We start from the raw sequence: 6,000 nt of genomic DNA on the forward strand, positions 1-6,000 counted from the left end.
GGCATTCTAGTAGTAACCAGGTATTTAGTTTTGTCTTCACTTATCCTTAGACCTACAACTTCACTATCCTTGATTAACGCATTCGCATTTGCTGTTACAGATTCTTTCCTATCGCTAATGATGTTTAGATCATCTGCATACCCTAATATCTTAATATTTCCATTTAACTCCACACCCTATGAATTATCTGCTGCCATTCGAGGACTAAGCCGGCCGCGGTGGTCTAGCGGTTCTAGGCGCTCAGTCCGGAACCGCGCGACTGCTACGGTCGCAGGTTCGAATCCTGCCTCGGGCATGGATGTATGTGATGTCCTTAGGTTAGTTAGGTTTAAGTAGTTCTAAGTTCTAGGGGACTGATGACCACAGATGTTAAGTCCCATAGTGCTCAGAGCCATTTGAACCATTTGAACCATTCGAGGACTAAACTAAAAAGTAGCGGAGACAGGGCATCTCCCTGCTTAAGTCCGTTCTTTATTACAAATTCTTCTGACTCCAATTTCCCCACGCGTACTCTACCTTTTGTGTTTTTCAAACTCTCTTCCATAAGTCTAACATACTTCTTTGGTACTCCAAGTTCCAAAAGAATTCTGTACAGTTTTGATTGCAATACTGAATCATATGCTTTTGTGAAATGTATGAAAAGATTATGAACTGGTTTATTGTACTTCCATTTCTTTTCCAAAATTTGACTCAGGGTGAATATTTGGTCTACAGTGGATCTGTTCCTCCGAAAGCCAGCTTGGTAGTCGCCCACAATTTCATGTGCATATGGTGTAAGCCTGATTAGCAGAATACTGGAGAAAATTTTGGAGCATACTGGTAATATTAATACGGCAAAGTGTTAATTGAGGAGGATACTTACATCTCCCTCTCATCGCTAGGAAACGAAATGATAATGGTATTCATTGCCTATCGGTCGCTGCAAAATGACGTAGCTCAGTGACGATTGGTATACGTTATTTGCAGAGGGTACACTCTAACCTTTGCACAGTTTTCACAGAGGAGAGGTACCACACTCGCTCGCCGCGGTCACATTTGACTGCCGGAGCCGGGTAATTGGGGGCCAATTACGCAGCACTATTACGAAGATTAACCGGCGGCGCGGCGGGGGCTGGCTTACGTTAGAAGCTGTTAAATATTCCGGAGGACTGGGGCGAGGTGCCCTCTGCAGGCGGCGAGCCTTTAATCATCGTTAGCAGCGGTACCAAGCTGTGCTCGGCTGCGCCATGTCGCGGATAATCTGGTGGGCACAACTTTGTTCCTGCCGCAGTCGCCGACTCGCAGTTAGGCAGGCGCGCCAACGCGCCTTCCGCTACTACTTTTCAATTGAAGCAGAACCGCTACCCAGTCAATTTGCAGCTAATGGCGTTACACACAGACGGGGGCAGTATACAGGTGTGCACCAGGCCGACCTATTACCTCTGGAGTGGAAACGAAATAAAGTGCCTAAACTTCTCAGCCGCGTTCGGAATTACGTATACTAAAGTATATTATCATTGCTGCCTAGGCTGATTATCTGACAAATGTAACAGTTCTACAGAAGAAGGTGCCGAGACGTAATGACGCAATCCTGTTGTCATCCCAGAGTCCACCAGCAATCTCCCTCCAAACCCTCAACTTTTAAAAGAATCAAACTCGCACGTATGGAACGTCTGATTACTTCAAAAATGAGTTAATCCACACTTCTATGTAAAAACAGGTCGCGTTTAACGTAGTTACCGAATATCTAGAAAGGTCTTGACTTATTTGCTTCAGAGTTTTACAAGATTTTCTTTTATACGTTATACGGACAAAAGCTATATATTCTAATATATAAAGATATATGTAATGTAATTTACAATGAAGAAAAGTTACCAGCAGAAGATCACGACCTGTTCTCGATCGATTTAACTCGTGTTTTACATGATATTCTAACATACATTTGGACAGATATAGCCTACATCTAATTTTCAATATATATAATAATTCTCAGGTTCAAAAATGGCTCTGAGCACTATGCGACTTAACTTCTGAGGTCATCAGTCGCCTAGAACTTAGAACTAATTAAACCTAACTGACCTATGGACATCACACACATCCATGCCCGAGGCAGGATTCGAACCTGCGACCGTAGCGATCGCCCGGCTCCAGACTGCAGCGCCTAGAACCGCACGGCCACTCCGGCCGGCCAATTCTCAGGTCAACACCCTTTCTCTCAACACATGAAATCACACAGTGATGAATGAGGTATCGTCAGAATGGTCTTTTACTGGCTTCTGACTCCGCGTTACAACTTACTATTTGTGGAAAATTTTAACATAAAACATACTTTTAACTAACATAGGTAGAAGGGTATCATTGAGGCCCAGCTTCATACTTATAGTATTTTACGACGCTGATTTATTAACCATGAATAAACGACTCCCTTTTCATGTTACCTTATTATATCATTTTATTTGTTTCAAGTACTTAGTAACTGAATAGCCTGTGTACATCATTGTCATAGATAATTACCGTGACCACTTCGGTAGTACATTATCTCTGCCCGTCCTTAAAGTTGGCTTCAAGAGTAACGAAATCAACAAATACTTTAGTGTCCTTTAAAGTGAATGGCCAACATAAACTACACGAAGATTACATTCTTACCTTAAATATCGTTTATATGGAGGTATTGTAACCCTCTGTAAGGAATTTTGTTCAAAATTATGTGCATGTACAAGGATGTATCATAAATTCATGATTATTATTTCACGTCAAGTGGTTCACATGGTTCAAATGGGTCTAAGCACTATGGGACTTAACATCTGAGGTCGTCAGTCCCCTAGAACTTAGAACTATTTAAACCTAACTAACCTAAGGACGTCACACACATCCATGCCCGAGGCAGGATTGGAACCTGCGACAGTAGCAGCAGTGCGGTTCCGGACTGAAGCGCCTAAAACCGCTCGACCACAGCGGTCGGCCGTGAAGCGGTTTATTTATAACGATGCTTTCTCTTCATTGCCACAGAAATCCTTATGCCAACGACTACACTTATTCCAAATACTGCCGTTACTTGGAAATATAAAAGTGCGGAAGATTCGATTGCAACCCCTGGTTATACACAGGGTGTATCAAAAAGGAACATCCGATTTTAAAAAATCATAACTATTATGTTATTTGAGATACATGCGTGAACAACGTACTGTTGGAAACAGCAAACTCTCGAGTTTTACATGGTTCCCAATAGGTAGTACACTGGCATCTCGAAGTGCGGGAATTTTTAAATCAAAGGATTTCTCAACGATGGATTGGTTACAAGGGACCAAATGATTCAGCCTTACATTAGTGGCCTCCTAGGTCACTGGACCTGACTGTATGTGATTATTTCTTGTAGGGGTTTATAAGAGACTCTGTTTATGTGCCTCCGTTACCAACAACAATGAATAAACTGAGACATCGTATAACAACAGCTGTGGAAGCTGTAAATCAGTACGTGCTCGCTGCAGTGGGGGAACAATTTGAATACCGCACTGACATACGCTGCGCATTTCAAGGGGGGCATATTGGACAGCTATGAAAAGTTATGAAAAAAACTTCTTGAGTTTCCCGTTCATCAAATAACAAAATTCATTGTATATGTTTATCAGTTTCAGAAATATAAACGTGCCAAATCGGATGATTCTTTTTCATTTACCCTGTGTAATAGGTAAAAGGTGTTAGCAAATATCTCGAAAAGTTGTTGACCGAATTACTTCAGAGAGATTAATAAACATGCAGACAGTATTACGCTATGTATTTTTTTAACATTAATATAATATGATTAGAAAACAGCCGACCAGTTGCAAAGGATAAAGTAGTCTTTACCTAGGTTTCAATAGATGTAAATCAATCTTCTTCAGAAGGCGGCAGTATTACATTAACATGGTGTAATATGTCATTGCCGTTTTTACAAACATCTCAAAAGCTCCATTAGTCCAAATAAAATATATCCCTGAGAATAGGGTTTGTCAGGTAAATAAAAGTAAGTACATGGTAGTTGAAGAGCGCATAAGCGACTAAACTACCATGTACTTACTTTTATTTATCTGATAAACCCTATTCTCAGGGATATATTTTATTTGGACTAATGGAGCTTTTGAGATGTTTGTAAAAACGGCAATGACATATTACTCCATGTTAATGTAATACTGCCGCCTTCTGAAGAAGATAGATTTACATCTATTGAAACCTAGATAAAGACTACTTTATCCTTTGCAACTAGTCGGCTGTTTTCTAATCTTATTAATTGGAACCATTGCTGTTGCGCAGCTATGTTTAAAATAATAACATTAATATATTAATTTCCTATTAAAATGCAGTGCCAGAATAAAAATGCTGTGCAGTGAAAATGTGCGGTTTTGCTTTCTTTCTCGCAGTCAATTGAACTACTATAGCAAGTCAGTGAAACCATCAGACTCTTTTTCCTTCTATATAATTTGAAGCAAAAGTTGTATACCCAACTGTCTGCTGTTTTGTTTTCTTTCTCGCAGTAGGTTCTAAGGAAAGTTATATTTAAGTGTTATCGGCTTATAATTAAAATTGTCGTCGTCGCGCTCACCACCATGGTACGGGACTACAAATCCCACCGCCGCACCTTCACCTGTCCATGTTAGGCAATAAACTCTGCCTGACTCATGTAGTACTATCACCGTCAGAGGGTGGTACGGGACTACAAGTCCCACCGCCACACCTCCAAAGTGAATTGCAGTGACGCAGTCACTGCACAGTGGAAATTTACTGGCTCACCAACACAGTTAGACCGCAATAGACCGGTGATGCTGTATTGTAACCTATCACCCCGGACTACAAGTCCATTAAAAAAAAAAAAAAAAAAAAAAAAAAAAAAAAAAAAAAAAAAAAAAAAATAATTAAAATTGTACTTTGGAATCTGAATCGTTTTAAACTTTGCAATTCTGTTAGCTTTTAGACTAAAATCAAGCGAAATCGGTCACTGAAGCTGCTGTCTTCATAGATCCACCAACATGTCAAAAGGCCTTAAGGTCAGCGAGAGGGGAAGTGCAAATGGACAGACCGGATGGGACGGATATTGGACTTAGTGAGGAGGAAGGAAGATATGTATAGAGGAGGAGGGAGGAGCAGGTGAGGTGAGATAGGGGGAAGAGGAGTTCGTCAGGGAGAGGGGGGGGGTAGTAGATCGGGACGAATATCCAGTTTCCATACATATTTAGCAGTTGTGAAGCATTCCTGTGTTCTCTAGTGTCCCACATATTTGACGTTAACCATGTTATGTTCGGTATCGTAAAATATTCTGCTGTTATTATTAGTTTCTAATGAAATAGTGGAAACTAAAACTAGTGAGGGTAATTTGTGCTCCGTTTTAAGAAAAGTTAGTTTTTCACGTATCTCAAATTTTGGCAACATGCACCGTGCACTTATGTGTCAAACAGTGATATAATTTTGCAGAGACATTCGGTGGTATATGTGGATACTGTGAGCAAAATATCTAACAAACATGGTTAGTAGTAATAAATTAAAATCTCATGCCTGATCGTTAAGCTTTACTGCAGGAACAGTGAAAATGTAGTAAGCAATAAACTTTTTTCCCTTCATTACTTTGTGAGGATATGTCAACGAGATACAGTTTCGAAACTGCTTGGAATTGTGTATAATGTTTGGTGGAAGTCGCTAAGTGCTCTCATTCTCAAGTAATGGACGAATATACACTGATATACTTATATGGATATGGTGTCTGTCTGTCCGAAAGAACGGGCACCATATCCATATAAGTATAGAGTTCTGGCAATACCGGCCATGACTTTCTTCTGTGCGGATGCACACATATTTTCCGAACTCTTACGGTACTTGGTAAGAATGTCTTCCACGAGTAATGAGTGTGTTGAGGTGGGACACTACGAATGTAGTGTGTGGACATACAAGGTGAGAATGTGGGTCTCGCGAGAGGCGTGCGCGAGATAGTCCCTTCAGTCGCACTATCCTCTGTGCCCTCAGTGGCTCAGATGGAGAGAGTGTCTGCCATGT

This window comes from Schistocerca cancellata, chromosome 3 (assembly GCF_023864275.1).
Source record: "Schistocerca cancellata isolate TAMUIC-IGC-003103 chromosome 3, iqSchCanc2.1, whole genome shotgun sequence".
Lineage (NCBI taxonomy): Eukaryota > Metazoa > Arthropoda > Insecta > Orthoptera > Acrididae > Schistocerca > Schistocerca cancellata.